General features: G+C 43.8%; 1 protein-coding gene across 1 annotated transcript in view; it reads right to left on the bottom strand.

Annotated features, from left to right (window-relative positions):
* LOC134842524 (coiled-coil domain-containing protein 124-like) overlaps positions 1–11209 on the bottom strand; it is an 83183-nt gene extending 71974 nt beyond the window's left edge. Inside the window, exon 1 of the mRNA XM_063858906.1 lies at positions 11197–11209. The gene's annotated coding sequence lies outside the window, so the exon portion shown is untranslated. The remainder of the gene's footprint in view (positions 1–11196) is intronic.
* Between the last annotated feature and the right edge of the window lie 12331 nt (positions 11210–23540).

Genomic DNA, 23540 nt, shown 5'->3' with positions numbered 1-23540 from the left:
AGATTCATGCCTAGTTGATGGAGGAGTTGAACTTAGCGGAAAATGCGGAAGAAACTGGACGTTCAAGTAACTCTTGAAATTTTCTGGACGCAGAATCTTTTGGGAGAAGAAGGCTACGATAGAACTGACAGCATGCTAGAGGGTTTAGGAGCAGGATGGACTGTGTCTTTCCTGGCGAAAATCTACTCCGAACTCTCTCGATACTTGATAAAAGAGTTCCTCCAAACAGTAACAGAATTATCGATAGTAGTGATCCTGGCGTTGTTCGTGACGTTTGGAGCGGAGATTTTTGTGAAAGGGCCAGTGCTACTGCTCACCGAGGGAGTGCAGAACCTGCGACTGGACGGACTCCTGACACTAATTGCGAAAACTCATGGGAACTTGGGAGGATTGATGAATCTGACCCGCTATCCTGAAAAAATGAGAGAAAACGTGAGGAGATTTGATGTGAAGAGACCCACAGACTCATGGACCAAAGTAAGGGATCTGAGACACACCTTAATCCAACACCTTCTACAACAGAATCGCTTTGTAACAGCAGAAGACGAAACGATTGAAAAAGAAGAAGACGCGCAACGTCATGCAGGAGGCATGCCACTATTGACTGATTTGAGCCTAGCTATGAGGACCGACCTTTAGCGTTGATCAGAAGAACCACGGAATTTGTGACGGTGATATACGGCCCGGCAGTGACGTTCGCGTTCCCTGACGTTAAAGTGGAAGCGTACAGAAGGTCGGTGTTGCACCTGAACCCTATTTCAGCAGTGCATGGGAGCGCACTCAGTTCGTGTGAGCAAAGTGTGTTGCGAGAATTGATGAGCGAAAATTTGTTGTTCGCGAAGATATCAGAGCCAGAGAAGACAGCAATAAACTTTGAGAATAATTTTCGTGGCCGAATGGGTGAAGTAGACAAAGGACATATTGAAGTGTTCCCGAAACTCGGTTGATGGCCAAGTATCATAAAGTGAGAGAGGAAACGAAAGGATGGGTCGACTATAAGAAGCTGCCAAAAGAAATACCAGTATTATCCCTGATCAGAAGGATGTTGCTCGGAGCAGACTCCGTAGTACAAACTCCCAGGTTGAGAGCCTTTGAAACGAATGAAAGGAATTGACGAGGAGGCGAATCACAAAACAGCCACTCCGAAGCCCGGAAGACTTGAAGAAGAGTGGACGAAATTGGACCTGGCGCCAATGAACATGAGAGGCAAAGCAGACTTGCAAGAAGCCGCGCTAATCGTAATGAACATGAAGCCGGAATTGGCAATAAGCGCGAAACTGTTGACGAGGACTGCACTAGCGCCCTTCGGCTGTGAAGAAGTCAAGATAACGCAAGGAGAAGAAGATGACAAGTCGGCTGGCAGGCTAGTTGCCAGACGGTACCGGGAGTGAAGAGCCCTTCGGGAGTGAAGGCCCTTCGAGTTCAGGGAAGAATCAGAAGCGAGACGACAAGGAGGGAGAAGACCAACGTCGATCGGAGGAAACTATGCAACAGGATCCAGATCAGGCAGGAAAAGATGACGACAAGGCTTCGACAGGGGGGATGTCTAGCCTGGATTTCAATTTGCCTAGAGGACTTTGAAGTCGAGACGAGAACGTTAGAAGAACGACTGAACCAGCAGAGGATGAAACTTCCACACTACAACCTCCGTCAGCCTTCATGGATGCAAAACGAAAATTGCTGGAGAGCAGTTCTCTTGGCAATTCCAGAATTATCGAAAAGAAATTTTAATGGAGTCTCCGAGGAGAAGAAGGATAGAAGGCACTGCCAGAGTACCTTTCTTGGGAACTTTACCAGAAGAGGAGTGGGAAGTTCACCACAGAGACAACGAGAATAGAACAGGATGTAATATGGACAGTGTTGACTTCATCGAGGAGGTCTGGGCGGTAGCTCAGTGCTACGGGACCCAGTCAATGCTAAATACAGGCCTCATCAGACCCATGATGCGAGAGATCCTCGCAAGTTGGATGAATGCAAAGGGAGATTGAGCGAATTGTCAGTCGATTCGGCCACTGACAAAAGTGAAGTGAATTCTCCATAAAAGCCGCGCAGCAAGAAGGCAGCAATGAAGTAGTATAACTGTCAATAACCCGAAAAAAAAACGATGCGATCGAAAATTGTGATTGACAAGAATAATGATATGAAAATGAAACTTGGAAGCAAACGATAGACCAGTTAGTGAGCCTACCATGGAGAGCGGTGGTGCTACGACACTTTGAAGAAGAAATGAGAACCACTACGAAAATACACGCTCTGATAGCGATACCTTAATGAGAACGGAGCTACAACTTAGGTTCACTTGGTGCATGACTGGACTGACGAAGGAAGAGTAGGGTTCGGAAGAAAGGAAAAGGTCGAAAAAAGAAAAAGTGTTCATGATGACAAGTATGAGAGACCTAATGACCCAAGAAGGAGCTGCAGTAGCGTGCGCGAAGCGGAGAGACGCTCTCTGTTTCGTTCGATTCTTGTTAGAACAAATATCGATACCAGCGTTGAACACTTGTGCCAAGATGCTGAGAGAAGGCGATAATCGAACGAAAAACTTGCTCTTGCAAGCACACTTCTAGACATATATCAAAGTAAATCGATGCGAGTGAACATGAAGGAGCCAGTAGAACTGGAACCAATGAAGAAGATTGATGAAATACGCAGATTCTCGAACAAGGAGCTGAGATTCACAAAATAATCCGTGGGAGCATTGCCAAAGTGCAGTGAATATTGCGGACCGATCAGGAAAAAGTCGTGCAGTTACGTATCTGGGATCGTGGGGATGGCATACAACCCTTTCAATAATGAAGACATACGCGATTCTTTCTTCGACTGAGAACAGGCGGTGTTGCTAAGATTCTGGACGTCAAGAATTGCGACGATAAGGAACGCTGCTAATCAGCAGGTTAAGCTGGGACTTGTGTTGCAAAAAAAAGTAACTGCACCTTCAGTGCCAAAATCTGACAGTCGAGTAGAATTTGGATTGGGGTTCTCGGACGAAATACTAAGGAGAAGTCTAATGGTGGTGTGGGAGCTGATGAAACCATCATGGTGTCCGAGTCTTAATGTCGATTCGATAATGCGCGCAACACAGGATGTGCAGAGGGAGCAGAATTCAGACTGTAAGTTGCGTGACCTGAACATCATTTACAACGGAAAAAACAGAGTGGAGTTGCCTGGCTGGGGACCAGATGACTGCGTTAAGCCTGGTAGCTGTCTGGCTCAAGTCTGTAGACTGGAAGGTCACATCTTTTTAGGTCTTGACTGTGTGAAGACTATTGCGAAACAACATAAGCAATTGACGATATTATTCGGAAACATAGTAATGAAAGCAAAAACGGAAACGGAACTAGTTGCAGATTGCCACGGAGGAACTGAGATGAGTCTAGTGACTGCACTAGAATTCTACAGGACTTTGGCTCTACAGTTCTACAGTACTTCTTTGGCTCTTTAGAGTCACTATTGAATCTAGAACAAAAGCATGAGATGGTCACGGTTATCTGTGTAGAAGTGTTTCCGAGTGTTACAAACTGAACAGAAGTACATTGAAAAGAAGAAAGAAGCTATAGAAGCAGAAATAAAAATTCGGCAAAGTGAAGCTTATCGCAGTAATTCGGGAGCGCAATTTCTGGTGGGATGGACATTGGTTCCGATGTGTAGAAGCCGATACCCAGTGCACTTTGTGACAGTGGAAGTGAAGAGTACAAGGACGATTGTGGACCAAGCCTTCTCAGTGCCGAAATGTGTAAGACTGGTGAGAATGTCGGAAAAGTCTTATGAGTTACTGTGCAAAATGTTCTCAGCGGTTCCAGAGAGAACTAAGGAGGAGTTAGAATTGATACTGGGAAGGAAGTTCATGGGATACGTCAGTGGGAACATCAGTGACTTTGAGAGACAAAAACAGAGAGGATCAACCGTTACGGATTACAATACAGTAGACGAAAATGACGAAATCCACCGAGTAATGATTGAAGTGGAACCACTACTGGAAGCGTCGGGAAGCGTAATTGGAGGAGCATCATGTTAACACATGATGAGTTCCTCTGCCATTGCTTGCTACAAACATGGTGGTATCCCGAGCGCAGTAACCTGGTGTTGATCTGGGACTCTGGAGAGCTGCTCTCCATGGACTTACGAGATTCATCACAGCCCATAACCATAGTGATAGTGGGAGTTATGATGGCAATTCGATGGCTGGAAGCTCATGTGAAGGAGAACAATTGAAAGGAGATGCCGAAGAGAGAACAATTACAGGAACTTTATTGTCTAAAAGCGTTAGATCTTTTTCAGACAATGTGGAAAATTCCGATGGAAGTGAAGAAAATATGGCCCAGGACACGACTGATGCCATGGTTTAGAGCCAACATGACTGCATGGTTGTACGAGTATACCCAGAAGCATATGTCGAAGCACAGCAGGGTGTACAGTGCGTATCAGCTGGACATTGGAGCAGGAGCTTTCAAGCGAGCTTCTGTGACTCATCGGAATGCAGTGACCACTGCAGAGAAAAAGACGTCTAGAACAATTGAATGTGATGGGAGATAAATAAAAAAAAAGTGACGTTGTGCCTCCACAACAGCTTCTGCAGAAACAGTGAGACGAGCTTAGATCCTCTACCTTGCTGCAAAGAAAGGGTAGAAAGCAGAAGTGTTGGAGGACTGCCTCCAACAGCGTCAGAATAGCCACCGACGTGTTGCAAGACACTGAAACTGATAGTGCGGAGTCAATGTCCCAGGAGGAGGAGATGGAGCGTTGACAAAAAGCCGAAAAATAAGATGCAAAAAAGAGAAAGATTAGAAGAATTTCGAAGTTTTAGAAATTCTAAACGACGAAAACAAAGAAGAAAACAAAGAAGTGAACAAGGAAGTGAACAAGGAAGCAACGAAGTAGAAGATGCTAAAACTCAAAATTGTTTATGTGGGAAAAACTCAAATGAGAAACTTAGCAACTAAGCTTGCAATTGAATCTGAAAGAAAAAAAACTTTAAGTTGATTTTTGAAGTTACGACTTTGTTGCATTTATAAATTTGCATTGTAATTTAAGTTAGTGGCTTTGGAGACACTTACTACTTATCTAGAGAGGCTTGAGTGAAGAGTATATTAAATATTTTAGCCTGCATGATTCATTTTAATCAACTAAGACGACTGATCCTTTTGTGGAGACATGAAGTGCTTGGGTAATTTCTTGAAGATGGAGATTATTTCATTCTTCCTTCTAACCACCGAGTTTCTTAATTTTAAAACTCAGGACCAATAACAACTAAATTTCCGAAGGGAAGAATCATAGTAGGATAATTTTATTTTGTTGGTTGCCAGGACCGTCCTGCGTCCGAACTTTTTTTAAACCTAGGAGAAAAAGTTTTATATCGGGAAATTGGCGTTAAAAGTAAAAAAAGATGTTTTATCTTAAGTCATATCCTCGAAAAGTGCAGATTTGTGAAAGAATTTGGAAGGCTATAACAGTGTAGTATGATGCCATTTTTATTCTGCAGTGAGTCGTTATGTGATGTGGATAAAAGTTATAACATGCATCCGTAAATTCTGTTCAATGGCACTGTACCATTTTGATGAAGACTACGAGACTCAATACGGACATTGACCGGGCTGTCCGGGGAATATGTGACATTCGACTAGAACGTATCAAAATGCAAATCGAATTTGAATTTTTACTATTGCAGCTGAACGAGAAAATTGGCGGTTTTAGCGCATTAACCCTAAGTTTGACGATTTGGAATTGGTCAATTTGGTGTGAAATGTAAATTTTTAATTTTTCGATTTGGGCGTGAAAGACAGTTAACAATTTTATTTTTTTTTGCGACAACTGAAAACTGCGAGAACACACAACAACACAGTCGTGTAGACAGATAAACCGAACGAGAGTATAACAACAAATTGAGAGTATTGACAGAAGACCATCCGAGTTGTAACGATTGTGCCGCTTCAATCGTTACAAAGAGAATCCCGATAACCAAGAAGGGTGTTGGAGCGTCGTGACCAGCCTTCCGAAAAGAGACAAGACAGATCTTCGTCCGGATTCAAGAATCCGGAAGGGTCTCGGGAGAGAATTTTAACTCGTTATTTTAACCACTTTTAGCTTCCTGGAATGTCTTGAGGTGAGTTTAATTAATACCAAATTTTCAGAGTTGAGGGAAAAGGTTGATCCATCTCCAATGGGAATGATGGTTTTTATCTACTGAACAAAAACAATAGTAATATAATAAGTAAGCAGTAGCCCTGTTTTTAGGAGTGACCTCGTGGTCTGGGAATACTGAGACCCAGCCATGAGCTCACTCTTTTCGCATGTAATTAAGCTAATCTGAGCATTTTGGTCAAAGCCGGAAACAGTAACGTTTTTGTCGACCCGATGTTGAAAGTACCACACTAAAAACTGGCTTTGGCAGAGACGGTTAAAAACATGTAGAGCTGTGTTTAGACGCTAGCCAGTCGCTTTACCACCTAGCTTTATTTTCCGTCGATATGTACATCTGGGCGAATGTTACACAAGAATTTGTTGCTGCTGGGCAAAAAAGTTTCTTAATTTTTTTCCAAAGTCAAAGACTATCATATGTAAAAAATCACTTTTTTTCAAAATCAGAAATTATCATGGTAACCAAAGTTACTTCACCAGTCCTTCATCATGTCACCCAGTAAAAAAAATTAGGTTTCAAAATTAGGGAAAAGTAAAGAAAAATATGTATAAATGTAAAAATTTAGATGGTTGAGAATCAAGCCAACAAGAATGAGAAAACTATCACCTGCACAGGATAAACCAAAGTTGAAAGAGATGTAACACTCGCCCATACGTTACACAGTGACGGAGCGTAGAAAAAGTGAATAATCGGTGGGTCGGAAGTATCATAGTAACCAAGGTTTCAGTTAGGAGTTCCTTCATCAAATTATCCAGTCAAAGTCCTCGGATATTTCTAGATAAGGAAATGATAATGACAAAAAGAGATGAGTGTTGAAGTGTTTAAAATAAACTCGATACTGGTTACTTTTTTTCAACAAGAACACGCTACTCGACACGAGAAAACATTTTTAATACATATTGTGTTACAGACAAAAAAAGTTCGTCGAAAGTTGTTTTGTCAATTATTGTGCCGAGTATGCAAGCGGCTTTCGCAATCTGTCTTGTCAGGATAATTTCTTGTTAAGACAACTACCTGCCCTAGGTTCTTCGGTACACGTGTACAATTTTTTTTAGAGCTTATTCAGAAAACTCTCAGTGCTAGGGCCAACGGCATCCTGAACTTCAAAAGCTTTTGTTCCATCATTAATTATATCCATCATTAATTAATTCTCTTTATTTGTCAGATTATCAATCTTCCGACTCGGCCGCGGCCGCTCCAGGATTACAAACCGGGCCTGCGCTTATTCAACTTGTGGCTAGGGAGTCAACTACCGTTACATCCCACAGAAGCTGCCTACCAACAGCCCATGGGACGAGCGTCAAACCGTCTAGTCGCTTCTGATCTGTCCTGTGAAGCGGTCGTGGCTCTAAAACAGAAAGAATGTGAGCGGTTTTGAGACTTTGCTTTATAATGGCATTCAAATTTGAATGCCTACAGAATCTCCCTGCCTTTTTGAGAGAACATAGGCCAGGCCATCCATCTTCGGTTACATCTTTTCCGCAAACGCACCTATATATTTTTTTTACAAATGTTTGAACCTAGGCGGAGTCCAATTGAAATTCTAAGCAGCTGATTCGACAATTTCAATCATAGATTTTTACACGGTATGACATTTAACCATTGCGATCCGAACTTACCCTGGTAAGCCTTGAGCCTTTTTACACCTAGTTTCTAGATTCAAAATTATTTGAGACATTTTTTATCGAAAATTGGCCCTTCCATTTTTTTGAATTTCATTTTCTGGAGCTACTTCACATTTTTTTGATTCGAATCAAAGTTCTGATGCATCATTATATGTTCCATCCTCGTGCTCCAAACCAAAAAATCTTACTTAAGTTAGCTTTCGTTCTTACTGCTGAGGCTAAAAAAGCGGGTAAGGCTAGTAGGCGTACCCAAGCCACCTTTGGCTGCCGGGAGAACCGCTTGCAAAAGTTGGCTACCATTCATTTTTACATTTTTTACCTTACATCAATAATTTCTTAAAACTCGAACTTATTTTCCAAGAAATAATTTTGCATAAAACAAGGAATTGTACGCAAAAAGTCTACGCAACAAGGAGTTTCGGCATGCTAAAGCAATTTTTAGGAGATAAAAAACATAATGTGCATCCAGCTTATCAATAAAATCCGAAATTTTATTCCAACTCAGCTATTTTTTCATATAGCAATTCTTTTCGACAGGATTCACCTATAGGGGAGCCCATGATTACATTTTCTTCCTTGGATTTTATTTATTTTTATTTTGGATAGAACTTCTGCAATTGACTTATAGTTGTATTGTATTGCCTACTTGTGGTCTTCCAAGAAAGCAGAGCTTACGTTTTTCTGTGTTTAAGAATGTGAGCGGTTTTGAGACTTTGCTTTATAATGGCATTCAAATTTGAATGCCTACAGAATCTCCCTGCCTTTTTGAGAGAACATAGGCCAGGCCATCCATCTTCGGTTACATCTTTTCCGCAAACGCACCTATATATTTTTTTTACAAATGTTTGAACCTAGGCGGAGTCCAATTGAAATTCTAAGCAGCTGATTCGACAATTTCAATCATAGATTTTTACACGGTATGACATTTAACCATTGCGATCCGAACTTACCCTGGTAAGCCTTGAGCCTTTTTACACCTAGTTTCTAGATTCAAAATTATTTGAGACATTTTTTATCGAAAATTGGCCCTTCCATTTTTTTGAATTTCATTTTCTGGAGCTACTTCACATTTTTTTGATTCGAATCAAAGTTCTGATGCATCATTATATGTTCCATCCTCGTGCTCCAAACCAAAAAATCTTACTTAAGTTAGCTTTCGTTCTTACTGCTGAGGCTAAAAAAGCGGGTAAGGCTAGTAGGCGTACCCAAGCCACCTTTGGCTGCCGGGAGAACCGCTTGCAAAAGTTGGCTACCATTCATTTTTACATTTTTTACCTTACATCAATAATTTCTTAAAACTCGAACTTATTTTCCAAGAAATAATTTTGCATAAAACAAGGAATTGTACGCAAAAAGTCTACGCAACAAGGAGTTTCGGCATGCTAAAGCAATTTTTAGGAGATAAAAAACATAATGTGCATCCAGCTTATCAATAAAATCCGAAATTTTATTCCAACTCAGCTATTTTTTCATATAGCAATTCTTTTCGACAGGATTCACCTATAGGGGAGCCCATGATTACATTTTCTTCCTTGGATTTTATTTATTTTTATTTTGGATAGAACTTCTGCAATTGACTTATAGTTGTATTGTATTGCCTACTTGTGGTCTTCCAAGAAAGCAGAGCTTACGTTTTTCTGTGTTTAGGCTTAACCCTCAGTCTTTTTCTGATTTCAGTATTTTATTTTAAGGTCTCGGAGCACTATCTTGTAGTCGTCAGCCTGGTTTCCATCATCTAAATGCTAAACGTTTAATTTGGATTCAAGCCTTTTTACTAGCGTCTGTATTGTTTCAGCAAAAAGCGGCGGAGCCTCGAGATCACCTTGTTGTGTTCCGTCATCTGACATAATGATGGAGTTTCCATAAAAAAGATAACTTGGTTTACGGTACGCGCAATGATTATATTTGTGCAACTCCGGGAGGTCCGAAAAAACGTGATTCACGTGATTAAACATAGTTTCTCTATGAAGCGAATTAAATGCATTACTAAAATCTAATTTGAGTAAAATTGAGCACTTCGTGTTGTCAACACGCTCTATCGAATTTCTAAAGGAGTGTGCAGCGATTCAGCTCCTCGTTTAGTACCACATTCTAGTTGAAAACTTCCAAAAAAATGTTGTCGCTCTGCGAGAACCTTGCGTTGCGTCTGAGCGTGTTGCCGATTGCAATTGGTCGCAAACCTCCGTCTAATTTTACGATGGCGATAAGTTTTGCTCCAAAAAAAACTTCTTTGCTGTTCTGGTACTTTACCTCCACCTATAAGATTTAGGAAAGTAGTAGGCGATTTTAAGAAACTGAGTTGAGAAATAGCTCTTTGATTTACTAATAAGGTCTTTAAAATCTTGGGGAAAAATTTTGTTCGGACCGGCTCCATTTGGAAAAAACATCATTGCTTTGTACACCTCGGGCTCATTTATGAAAAAACTATCGATGCTCTCCGGGATTGGGTCATTTTTACAGCTCTTTTTGGGTGTTTAGATACCAATTTTCTATAGTAAGGAATCAAAAAAGGTGGGATCTTGTTATCTGATGAAGACATGCTTATTTTTCTCTTTGCATTTATTCATCGAGCTTGCTACTGATTAGCCTTATTCTCGGCTCGAGATCTTTCTGGGGCGGGCTTGACCCTTGAGGAAGAGGTTTAGACAGTGAAAAAAAATTGGCTCTAATTTTTGTTGTTTAATATAGAACTCATGACTGTCGTTTGTTTACGACCACTTCTCTTGGGTTGTTCAAGAAAAAACAAGGAAAACGTCAAGAAACCAGTCAAGAAGTATCATTTTCTACATTGCAGAAAATATCACTCATTGTATCCAAAAGATTATCTGACAAGGGAACACGCAAGTCCTTAGGTATTCTCTTGAGCACTCGAATTTTAGAAATGGCTGTATTTACATAATAATCCAGCAAAAAGTCATCACCAATTGAAGCATTATTGACAGATTACAGACTACCATATAGGACCTTGAAATCATTGATTTTTCTTGGAGTCGCTAAGAGTTTTTTCACACAATTGATATGATAACAGTTAGAACAACAATCACATCTTATCCAATTTCAAAGTCCTGAAGATTTTAAGCATTCTTTGCTTGTAAACTTCTTGTTGTTTATCCTCATCTTGATGGCGCGACGTAATGTTAAAAAAGGACATATGATTGGACACAAGAGAACTGAACCAACCCAGAATAACAGGGTTGGAATTTTATAGATGAAGAGAAAACTATTACAAGATTTACAAAAAAAATTAAAAAATCTATAAAACTTGCTGAAAAGGAACAATCTCACCCAAGCTCAGAAGGTCTAGCGGCGCACCACAAGACTCCTCAGGCCAGGAACTCCTTCGCCCGGACCAGACAAATGCTTGACAGACCTGTCTGTAAAATTCCTCAAAGGGCGCTCGACGAACATGCACAAACATCAAGCCTATCACTTCAATTTAATAAGTTTAACCCAAAAATTAGGCTAAAAATACCTATGAGCCTAAAAATACAACAATTAGGCAAAAGTACCTATTGATGACTGGCTGGCTTCAGTTACCTTAATTCTACTCGTTTTTAATCGTCTTGATCTAGCCAGTTATTTTTCTGATCTCTTAATGGCTAAGTAACAAGTTACCATTATTAGGCCATCAGCCAAACGACTTTTGATCAGCTGCTTTCGTTTACATGCGGAAGTAACCAAATAACTGGGTCTCGCATCCCCAGACAACGCGATCAATTTCAAAAACACGGCTAGAAAACTAAATTTAGTAAGTTTTTATTGAAAGTTTTATAATAAATCCATTAGAGATGAGTTGACTCTTTCCTCTATTCTAACTACTCATGCTCTGAAACACTAAGCAAATTTGGAGTTAATGAAATATATTCAGGGCATTACAGTAGCTAAAATGTATATTCGAAGTCTTTCACAGTCTCTGGGCACCGGGCCTCTAACTCCGTACTCTCCCAGAGATAACGTCGCGATCTCTCTGATTTCCTGGCACGGGATGGTTTCGATCCGTCCCTAATGTCCCACTGGAACTTCCTTCAATGCAATCTTTTTCAGATAAGCGCCTCATCGTGTCTTGCTATCACGATAAAGGGCGTCGTTTTTCTCTTTTTCTCTTATCTTCTTCGATTGCTTTTTGAATGTAATCTGATTGCTGTTTAGGTTTGAACCCAGCATTAACTCTTTCAGGTAATTCTGCATGGCTTGCTTATCATGCCATGCCATCAAATGTCCTCTCGCGGAATTCCTCGCCTTCAATATTTCCACATAGCCACCAACAGGATCGCCCATATGGACTGACGCGGGCACAGTGATGCGGCTGTACTCGACCACGTCGAGCTGTCCCTCCAGTTTCATCTTCGCTATGTTCGTCCGGGATGACTTGAAGCCTTCCAGCCCACCGGATCCACACTGGCTGATAACCTCCATTTCCAGCCTGGTGTCTGCCAGGGTCCTCTCGTTCTTCCTCGCTTTTGAGGCTGTGGATATCAGTCCTGCTAACAACATTGGTGGCACCTGGTTCTCCTTCTATCTGCCGCCAAGCGTGGAACCATCCCCTTTTCCATTCTCATTCGGCCGCTTTCGTCTTCACAACCTTCGAGTCGGTCACTTTGTCGTTTAATCTGCTTTTGCGCTTTCTCACCATAGACTTGTCTTTCCTCAGCCCCTTCTTGATTTTTTTTAAAGGCTGGTCTCGCACAACCGGCTCTCCTCGGCGCTTTCTTCCGTGACTGACTCGGTCAGACTATCAGACTCAGTGGGCTCCATCATTTTTCCCAGTAAATCACGCATGATGGGCTGATTCAATCCCACTCCCATAACGGGTTGAGTGCTGTATCTCCAGATGATGTCCCAGGTGCTTTCCATGAAAGCTACCCGAGTCCACACTTCTCCAGTCTTCCTCTTAAATCCGCATTGATACCGTTCCCATTCTTCCGCTGGCAACTTGCTCAGGAAAGCCACTCGCAATGACTCATCAAACCTCCGCCTTCGTTGTTGTGCCTCCATTAATGACAATGGCTCCACGGGGGACACGCTAGCTGAGGGTTCTTTGGTGGGCGACAGAAATGACGATGGCGTCATCAGTATTAGTGTTTCATTCGCTCCACCATGTTCCGCTTCATTAAAATCATATTTCAAGAGATCTCTCTCCAAGGCACCCAGGTCGGTTCCGCTGAATTTGTCACCTTTGCCCTCCATGGGATCATGTTCTCCTTGGTGTTCTTTCTTTGCGTCTTCACCTTTTCCCTCGTAATATGGCTTGGCGCTCATCAATTCCTGAGTCCGGCCGAGCCGGTATCAGCAGGTCACCCATCTGGTAAAACACCTCGTCATTTTTGACAATTACTATAGGTTCCTCACCATGCGGCGCCATTTCCTCTATTGACAGATAGATGTCTCACCTCGACTCTTTTGCCACTTCCAGCACCACCACCGTCTCTCGCCTGGGCAACCTCAATCTAGACCGATCGTCATCTGTCAAGTGCACATCGTTCCACCTCGGGTTTCTTGAATGGTATAGCTTTAATCTTCTACTGACTTCATATGTCAGGGAAGGTGAAATCAAAAGTTTGCAGGGGCTGCAGCGTTCCAACTATTGAAGAGCGGCTCCATCCCCTCACTCCACTTTAACATCTCGCATCCACGTCCTGCGCGGCTCCAATCCTCAGTGGATACAGGGCACTTATTTGGCAGAGGGCTTGAAAAACTCCTCCTGATGTTTCTTCAAATGAGCATATGACTCCGGCCAAGCCGGGAAATCGCCGCGTCCTTCGTGCCCTTGACAACTGGTCGTAAATTCCAGAGCTTAGGATTGAACTGGACGTTTGAACGATCTTCACCTCCCATTCGACTTCTAAAGCTGTTATTGAAATCCATCAGCGTTCAGCCAGGCTCCGCTATCCTTCCAAATAGTCTGTCCTCGCTCGCCAGTCTTCTCAGTTCCCGTTGATCCACCCAATTCAGCACCGAGCAATCTTCTACTGATACAAGGTTAACATTCAGGACCGAGTGTCTGTTCGCCTTCCTTTGCATGTCTGAAAACACTTACGTTACTGTAATCACATAAGTCACTGTGACGAACTCTCTCAACGCAAAGATCAAAGCTAACGGATCGATCCGCATCATGAGGGTTAGATCAGTTAATAGGGGCATGCCCCACACCTTCTCCGTTCGCTTTCATCGGAGGCAGGTTTATCCTCCCCAGTTAGGCTTCTGTTTTGTTGCAGCAGACATTGAAGGAGCAGGGTCCTTCAATCCTTCACCTTTCGGTAGGATGCCCTCTCCATCTGCTCGTCAAACTCTCTCCTCGATCCGGATATGTCAGCAAAACGAATAGGTCACCCAATCGAACATATGTCAATCACCATCAGTGTGAGAAGGCCATCCAACCGGAGGTCGTTCAGTTCTTGAGTAACGGGTTCCTTCACAAAGCTCTCATGTCTAAAGGTTTCGTATAGTGCCAGCACATGTCAATAGATAACTTTCTGATATCTCTCACAAAGTTAGCTATAAAGTGTCTCGAAGCCCTGGGATAGCAACTGCTGAGGAACGCGGGTGACCCCATGCCCATCCCCGCGAGGATCGCATCGGACCTCTCGCATTCGGCTCTCATTGCCAGCACGTCCGCCTGGAGCCACTCCAAGGACATCGTGTTCATCTACAGCATCAATTGTAACTTGGTTGCGCCTGCCTCTTCTCTAGCGTCTAGGATGGTCTCTAAATACTGGTGAATTTCCCTCACTACCGCTGGGGCATACTCAAAGGCGTCTTGTCCCAGCGTGCATAGTCGTGGGGACAGATGCAGTCAGGGATTGGTATGAGGCTTCGTCCTCAAAGCGACAGCTTTAAGGTCCTCTTCCGTGGAAGTAGTGCTCCTTCTTACCATAGTCCCTATTTCAACCTTCACGTAATCTGTCTGCCTGAATCATAGGTTGTTTGCCAGTCGCTGCACTAACTCGTGCTCGTCACTCACCCCTGCGCTCATTTTCAACAGTCGGCCAAAAATTGAAAGTTTCAATCCCAACGCCTCATCCAGCACAACACGCGTCGTTCTGTGGTCCTTAAATCCTTGGATCGCGTTCAATACGTCCCGTGTATAGAGGTCCCATTGTGTTATTCCTGGGCAAAAACTCAAGATCCACCAGCCTCGAGGTGGTGGCAAAACTGAATTGCTCCTCTTCCGTCAAGAGCCAATCCAAGCCTGATATCGGTATAATCTGGATACCGTAGGATCGTGACCGTTGAGCATTTTCACCGCGTCCGGACGACACGTCAGCGTGTTCATGAAAAGTTTCATTGCCATGTCCGCCATGTATCGTCCCGACTGGCTGGGGTCTGGTCTAATTCACAATAATTCACTGACCCTATCGGTATTGATAATCACTGCAGGGTCTGCTTGCGAGTTTCCCCGAGCCGCTAGTGCCCTTGCCGACTGACTCACTGCGCCTGTGATACTTGGGTTACTTTGGGAGCTACCTGTTACAGACCATTTCTAGTTCCAAGTCGGTTCTCCAAAGATCGGCCTCCTGGAGTGGGGACAGTACCGAATCTCTCTCTCACATCCGAGCTGGGAGTGGGCTGTGCAACATTTGCTTTCGTCGCCAGACAATTCGCTAGTTGTTGAGGCACACAAGACATTAATTTGCCAGCAGGGCTACCACGTGTCACAGGGTTGACCACCGTCCGCAACTCTGCCTCCATTTCTTTTATCTTTGTCTGGAAGGCGTCATTAATCCCTTGTCTAACCTACTGGGTATTATGATGTATCCCATCTCTCGTCAGGGCCGTGTGGTCTACCATTCGCAATGCGCACTCGATGTCCGTCAACCTGAGTTCATTGGAAATTTCGGCACTGAAATTCCTGACCGTCGTGTTCCATTGGGTCACGCTGCCGTTCATGAAGTCGGCTATCGGTGAGCCGGTGTCTGGATTTAGAGGCATGGTACAAAAGGCCACTAGCCTTGGTCTATACTACTCTTTCAATTCATTGAGGAGACGTACCAGCAGCGGTTCCCATTTCGGCTCGAGGGTGACTGGGTTTCTGGAAACGTCATTCGTTCCTATCACCAGGATTAGTGTAACCACCCGTTCATCGTTTTGTAGCTCCATCATCTTGATCACTTGAGCCACCGAGGCTCCACCAAATGAGATTGCAGTAAGTTGGTCCACCACAGGGATCTCTGTCAAATCATTCACTAGGCAGTCTCCGATAATCAGGTGTTGCCTGCCCGTCGGTACCGGTTGGTTGATCGTTGCCAAGTTCGCGCTCATGCCGTTCAAACAAGCCCTTGGGTGTTTTGCCGCGAGCTGAATGAAGATCTTCCGAGTGTTGAGATCCTTTCTAATGTCGACCAATCGCGACCTCACTTTGGTTCCACTCGGTACCGGACCGGCCGCTTCTGTATGATCTGCCATCCTCTCTCTCCTGATGGGTGACTGGCATGCGCGTTGGGCAGGAAGGATCCTAACGGAGCTTCTGTCCCGCGATCGGTGTGATTCCTGCAACGTCGCTTTGGCTACCTGCTCGAACTTTTCCTGAAAATGAAGCGCCAGGTAAGTATCCGAGAGTTCAGGTATCGTATTTCTCGCGTTGGCAGGCGAACTCATTTCGTTTGGTCTAAAGCTCCTGAGGCTTAGCCTTGTAGTCGGCGTTCATCATAGCTAGGACATCCGGTGACAACTTGCTCAACCCCGCGTTGTAGGCCTCCTTATCTGCCTTATCTCAACTTCCTTATCTCATCTTCCTTGAGAGTGATCAGTAGCCCGTCATATGTCCTCTTCCACTCATCACGTTCTTTTGCCTTCTCCTTGTATTCGTTGAGATTTGCGCACGACTCCTGCTAGTCCTTATCTCTCTTCTCGAGAGTTTCGCTGGTTTCTGCCGTCTGTATCTCAATTTCGTTCATTTTCACCATCTTTGATGGTGGAGCTCCACTTGGTGAATCCACAGAGTACGAAGGACTCGGCCCATCGCGTGATCTCTTCGATGCAAATAGAGGTTGTGCGGTGAAGTGGGGCGCATTGGCATAGGCATCTTCCCTAACCTGATATCCCTCTGCTCACCCATTCTTGGCCCACGAACCAGGTCGTGACCAGATATTTCCCCACGTCGCCATCGGATAAGACTGTTTCTGCTTCTCTCGGCAGTGCTGGACTCGCCGAAAGTTAGCATCAACACTACTTCTGTGGGTCGGTCCCCATGGCCTTCTAATCCCATCGCATAAGGAGTGCGGCAGGGATCATCGCCAGCTCCGGGTCTTCCATTCCAAAGTTACAATCTATCAACCGCTGATATATCTCGTCCAGAGCTGGTATCTTTCGTATGAGTTTCTTCGTATGGAATTGTCTCTTCAATTCCAATTTTAATTCCAATAAACAAATATCCGATCATTCGCGATTTAAAAAACGAGTCCTCAATTAGAACCATTTTACAAGCTATTTTATCTCTACCTTCAGACATCATTCACGTCTTTTAGAAGCAGTCAGTTGAAATTTTCTTCTTTTTTATTCTTAAATTTTTTTTATTCTTAAATGGTTCGTTCACCTTCGATTATGTAAAATGATCAGATATTGTCACTTTTTGCACCTGGAGTAACCCAGTTCACAAAAAATAACCATCACGTAATTATAAGCACACTATAACACAAAATGCCAATATCACACATCAACACTGTCATATAAAAACCTAATACTCAATACCTCTACTGAAACCAAAGTCCTAATACCTAATTTCTAACCTTATCAAAAGAACTCTTAACTATAATCATAGCTTCAGCATATGGTCAGATAAGTAGACCTCTATGTCCGTCTCCGAAAAAATTACAAGCACTAAAGCGTTCGGTTTTCTAAGATATAGCTTCCCCTATTGTGATCATAGACCGCCAAGGACAGCGAGGTCACTCTTCTCTCAACCAGGAAATCCCGGAGTCGAGTTAGTGCCAGCACGAAACTCTCGGCGTTCACCTGTTGCCTATCAGTGGCCTTAATTACCAAAAAACACAAGTATTTTACCAGTATTGGTGATGCAACAGGGGGCAGCGCTATCATCTCTCCTATACCAGGCCTCTGTTTTCACAAAAACTCGATATTCTTATACTACCTCTTGAAGTCGGTCGCTAGTGCTGTTTTAAATCTTACAACCGCAGTTACCGCTATAGCGCACGTGCGTTCTGTGAGTATGAAATCACTGTCTGTCACGAGAATGTTGTTCGAGTAGTGTTTCGGTAGGTCAAAATATGACTAGAAAATTTGTCCAAAAGGCGTTTTTTTAGGGTTTTCCCCCTCCGTTTCCAGTTCACCTGTTCACCTGTTTCCCTTGCCAATTGGTTTTTTTTATCATAAGAATTTCGGTGTGGGTGAGTCCTACCCCAGTCCCCGGACAAAATACTCATCGACGTCTACGTCGATCTTCCAGGATTGAGCAGATTGAGGTTGGATTCGGGAACACATAAGGGGCCATTGATCAAGTCTGACTCAGTTTTGTCGTAACTGATATATTTGATGCTGGTCTGATCGACATCCTGAACCGTCAACATTGTCTCTTTTGGATCTGCAGGTAGATCATGGAGCCATTCATGCACCCGTAAATTTGTCAACTCTTGCTCATGCATTTGTTCCACCTCAGGTTCGAACTCCAATTCCGGTTCCGATAGATCGTCGAGCCAGTCTGTTTATGTGTCATTGATCAAGTCGATGTCCTGTGATACCACTATTTCGTCCAAACCCACTATTGAGTCCGTCACGTCGTCCAATACAATCCTGTCTACGACAAAATTTTTGCCGTACGAGTTGTATTTCTTCTTGTTCTTTCCCCTCTTGCTCTGTCGCGTCTCCGTGGTCAAGGGAAAGTCAGATTTTACTCCTTCGTCAACTTCGGTCTGCTCTGGGTAGTTCCAGTCCTCCTCGACATATGATAGGGTTTCGTCATCGACCTCTATTGGCTCAGTTAATTCCAAGTCCATTGGCAGATCACGGTCATTCAACACCTCATTTCCTTCGTTCTTGTCACTTATGCATCTCTCGTTCACCTCACAGGCGAGATCCACCATCAAGTAGTCATCATCATGCATGTCAGACGGGATGCACCAGTCTTCCGATGAGGCATTGTGCGGTTTGATGTTCTCGTAAAGAGCTGCGCATCCGGTGCTCAATCGATAAAAGCGACCACCCTGGTGCACCTCATTTATTTGACATACCCAGACATAACCCCCCACCGAGTAAGCTTTGGCGTCAGCGGTCCTCTTATCGAGTCTCCCCTTCTGCCCGATTTGTGCCTGCTGCATGTTCCTTCGGCACAGATAATTCAATTCTTGTTGCCTCCTTATCACATCGTGCAAATAAGTTCTCCGGATATAAAAACGTCAAACGGAGAGATATTTCGTGGCCTGTTAACAACATGTGTGGGCTGATTCCCGTAGTTGAGTGTTCAGTACTATTGTAGGCGCCCATTACCTGCGGCAAGTGCTTATCCCGGTCGTTCAATTATCGTAAGCAATAAACACATAGCATGGACACTAGTGATCGATTTTGCCTCTCGACCAGGCTATTCGTCTGCGGGTGATAAGTGGTCGAGTGGGCCTGCGCCACTTGCTACGTCTTCATTAACTCCCTTGTGAGATCACCGACGAAAGTTTCGCCATTATCTGACTGAAATCTGATCGGGCAGCCGTGTCTAATAATCCAGACATTTATTAAATGGTCAAGAAAACTCCTCCGCTGATGCTGACATGCAGGGAACCGCCTCTGCGTTTTTTGTGAAATGATCGATCATTGCCAGCGCTTGGTTATAGCCCGTGGCCGTCATGCAGATTTTTTGATGATGGATTTGTACCACCTCATTGATTTTTGACGATTCTATCGATTGCAGGGGGAATCTCAATTTCCTGGGGTCCTTCGTTTGCTGACATGACAATCCTGCAGAACTCCATTTTGCACAGTCTTTCTTCAAGCCAGGACATTTGAACCGCTTCTGTATCCGTCTATACACTTTGTCCACGGCTTGATGGCCCATATGGTCGGTTGAGCGAAACAATAACTCAGTTTGATACAGCTGTGGTAGTACTATCAAATTATAATTGTAAAGGACTGTATCTTCTTCTTTACCCTTGCAGGCCACAATCATGCCTCTGTTCAAGTATAACAAATCCTTTCTCTTGAAGTTAAATTGCTTTAGGATCTTATGGCTATTTTTCTCCGTTTTCTATCCATCTCTTCTCCGTTTTCTCCGTTTTCTATCCACCTCTTCAAATTGCTCGTCATCCTATCATTTTGCTGAGGCCTTAAAAGATACGACAGTCGGTACCTGGTTTTCAAATGTGTCTTTATCACTTTTAATTGTCCTCTAACTATTTCCGGAGCATGGGCGTCGTCCATCATTTTAACACACAAAATCTATTTTAAAGGTGTCGCCTCTTGCTCCAAAGGTTCCAGGTTGGTACGGACGACAGTAGCTAGCGGTAGTCGGAAGCTTCGACACTGCAATTAACTCAAGTTCGTCTGCTACAGTGCCTTGCTCATCGGAGGTATATCTGTTCCTGTCTGGGTCATGATGTTTTTCTCTGTCCAATCCGCGCTGCTTCCATTCCACTAACAAGGAATGAATCGTTGTCTCCGACTCGTCCAAAATGGATGTAAACTCAGACACGTTCCCCCAGGATTGAGATTTCTAACCATCACTCGAGCTGATGGATTCTACACAAACGCTTTCAGACTTGTTCTTCAGGTTTCTCGAATCCCCGGACAAAATTCTGTCCCTCGGTTGTCCTGGCATCGACTCCCCGGACAAATCATCCTAGCCGGGCCCGATGAAACCTGACTCCTCGGACAATGCTGTATATCGACCACTTTCCTGTTTTGACTCCCAGGACAATATCTAATCTCCGGACGAACAGTCCGCGCACGGCTCGTACTCCTTTTTTGCCTCAGTGAACTGAACCCTCCTTGCCACACTCCTTGGTCAGTTGTTGACGTTCCACGTATGAGGTCCTCAAAAGGACATCTTTCGGAACGATTTCACCAGCTGGTTCACTATTGATTGGCAATCCCGTTCAACGACCGGATCGCTACTGGTCTCTTCTCTGTTCTTTCAGTGATGGTCAGCCTCTGCATGGTCTCCTTCCATTCATGGTCCGTTTTGTTCAGCAGCGCTATACTATTGATACCTAGCCTGGTAAGTTCTTGCTGTACCAGGTTGAAGCAAACGAACAAATCCAATGGAACCGGATCACCCTTCGTTAACACTTTTTTATTTATCTCGGCTGCTCTTTCAACAGGAAGTTCGGGGTGTCCTGGTATGGGATGCCCTGACTTGTCAAGCCATCTGGTGAGTGGCACCATGTCAGTGGTGTCTTTGTCCACAAAGGAAAAACCATCCTTAATCTCTGCATTCCAATCGCTCATATGAAGTCTGTCTTTTTGCTGTGGCTGTCGGCATTTTGGTGTTTGTCACGTGTTTGGTGCTTTATAATCAGGTGATAGCCATACAGGCGTACAGTTCAGCAACCGATATAGCTCTGATCCATCGAATAGGTTTTCAGCCAAGCGAGAGCTCGATTGTCTACTCGCAACTTATAGGGAGCACTACCTAAGTCGGCTCTATACTTTTCCACAAAAGTATCTACTGCAAATAAGCTTTCGGTGCACCATATTTCATTTCGGTATCTCTTAGAAATGATCAGATGTAAAATGATCAGATACTGTCACTTTTTGCACCTGGAGTAACCCAGTTCACAAAAAATAACCATCACGTAATGATAAGCACACTAGAACACAAAATGCCAATATCACACATCAACACTGTCATATAAAAACCTAATACTCAATACCTCTACTGAAACCAAAGTCCTAATACCTAAGTTCTAACCTTATCATGGTGCCATTCAAGCACCCGTAAATTTGTCAACTCTTGCTCATGCATTTGTTCCACCTCAGGTTCGAACTCCAATTCCGGTTCCCATAGATCGTCGAGCCAGTCTGTTTCTGTGTCATTGATCAAGTCGATGTCCTGTGATACCACTATTTCGTCCAAACCCACTATTGAGTCCGTCACGTCGTCCAATACAATCCTGTCTACGACAAAATTTTCGCCGTACGAGTTGTATTTCTTCTTGTTCTTTACCCTCTTGCTCTGTCGCGTCTCCGTGGTCAAGGGAAAGTCAGATTTTACTCCTTCGTTAACTTCGGTCTGCTCTGGGTAGTTCCAGTCCTCCTCGACATATGATAGGGTTTCGTCATCGACCTCTATTGGCTCAGTTAATTCCAAGTCCAGTGGCAATCGCGGTCATTCAACACCTCATTTCCTTCGTTCTTGTCACTTATGCATCTCTCGTTCACTTCACAGGCGAGATCCACCATCAAGTAGTCATCATCATGCATGTCAGACGGGATGCACCAGTCTTCCGATGAGGCATTGTGCGGTTTGATGTTCTCGTAATGAGCTGCGCATCCGGTGCTCAATCGATAAAAGCGACCACCCTGGTGCACCTCATTTATTTGACATACCCAAACATAACCCCCACCGAGTAAGCTTTGGCGTCAGCGGTCTTCTTCTCGAGTCTCCCTTTCTGCCCGATTTGTGCCTGCTGCGTGTTCCTTCGGCACAGATAATTCAATTCTTGTTGCCTCCTTATCACATCGCGCAAATAAGTTCTCCGGATATAAGAACGTCAAACGGAGAGATTTTTCGTGGCCTGTTAATATCATGTGTGGGCTGATTCACGTAGTTGAGTGTTCAGTACTATTGAAGGCGCCCATTACCTGCGGCAAGTGCTTATCCCGGTCGTTCAATTATCGTAAGCAATAAACACATAGCATGGACACTAGTGTGCGATTTTGCCTCTCGACGAGGCTATTCGTCTGCGGGTGATAAGTGGTCGAGTGGGCCTGCGCCACTTGCTACGTATTCCTTAACTCCCTTGTGAGATCACCGACGAAAGTTTCGCCATTATCTGACTGAAATCTGATCGGGCAGCCGTGTCTAATAATCCAGACATTTATTAAATGGTCAAGAAATTAAATTGTGCCACCTCATTGATTCCTGACGATTCTATCGATTGCAGGGGCAATCTCATTTTCTGGGGTCCTTCGCTTGCTGACATGACAATCCTGCGGAACTCCATTTTGCACAGTCTTTCTTCAAGCCAGGACATTTGAACCGCTTCTGTATCCGTCTATACACTTTGTCCACGGCTTGATGGCCCATCTGGTCGGTTGAGCGAAACAATAAATCAGTTTGATACAGCTGTGGTAGTACTATCAAATTATAATTGTAAAGGACTGTATCTTCTTCTTTACGCTTTCAGGCCACAATCATGCCTCTGTTCAAGTATAACAAATCCTTTCTCTTGATGTTAAATTGCTCTAGGAGTTTATGGCTATTTTTCTCCGTTTTCTATCCATCTCTTCTCCGTTTTCTCCATTTTCTATCCATCTCTTTAAATTGCTCGTCATCCTATTATTTTGCTGAGGCTTTAAAAGATACGACAGTCGGTACCTGGTTTTCAAATGTGTCTTTATCACCTTTAATTGTCCTCTAACTATTTCCGGAGCATCGGCGTCGTCCATCATTTTAACACACAATATCTATTTTGAAGGTGTTGCCTCTTGCTCCAAAGGTTCCAGGTTGGTACGGACGACAATAGCATGCGGAAGTAATATAGTCGAAAGCTTCGACACTGCAATAAACTCAAGTTCGTCTGCTACAGTGCCTTGCTCATCGGATTTATATCTGTCCCTGTCTGGGTCATGATGTCTTTCTCGGTCCAACCCGCGCTGCTTCCATTCCACTAACAAAG

The sequence above is a fragment of the Symsagittifera roscoffensis genome, chromosome 3, assembly GCF_963678635.1.
Source record: "Symsagittifera roscoffensis chromosome 3, txSymRosc1.1, whole genome shotgun sequence".
In the NCBI taxonomy this organism is placed as follows: Eukaryota; Metazoa; Xenacoelomorpha; order Acoela; family Convolutidae; genus Symsagittifera; species Symsagittifera roscoffensis.
Note: the sequence above shows the minus strand (reverse complement) of the source record. Positions and strands in the feature narration are given on the sequence as shown.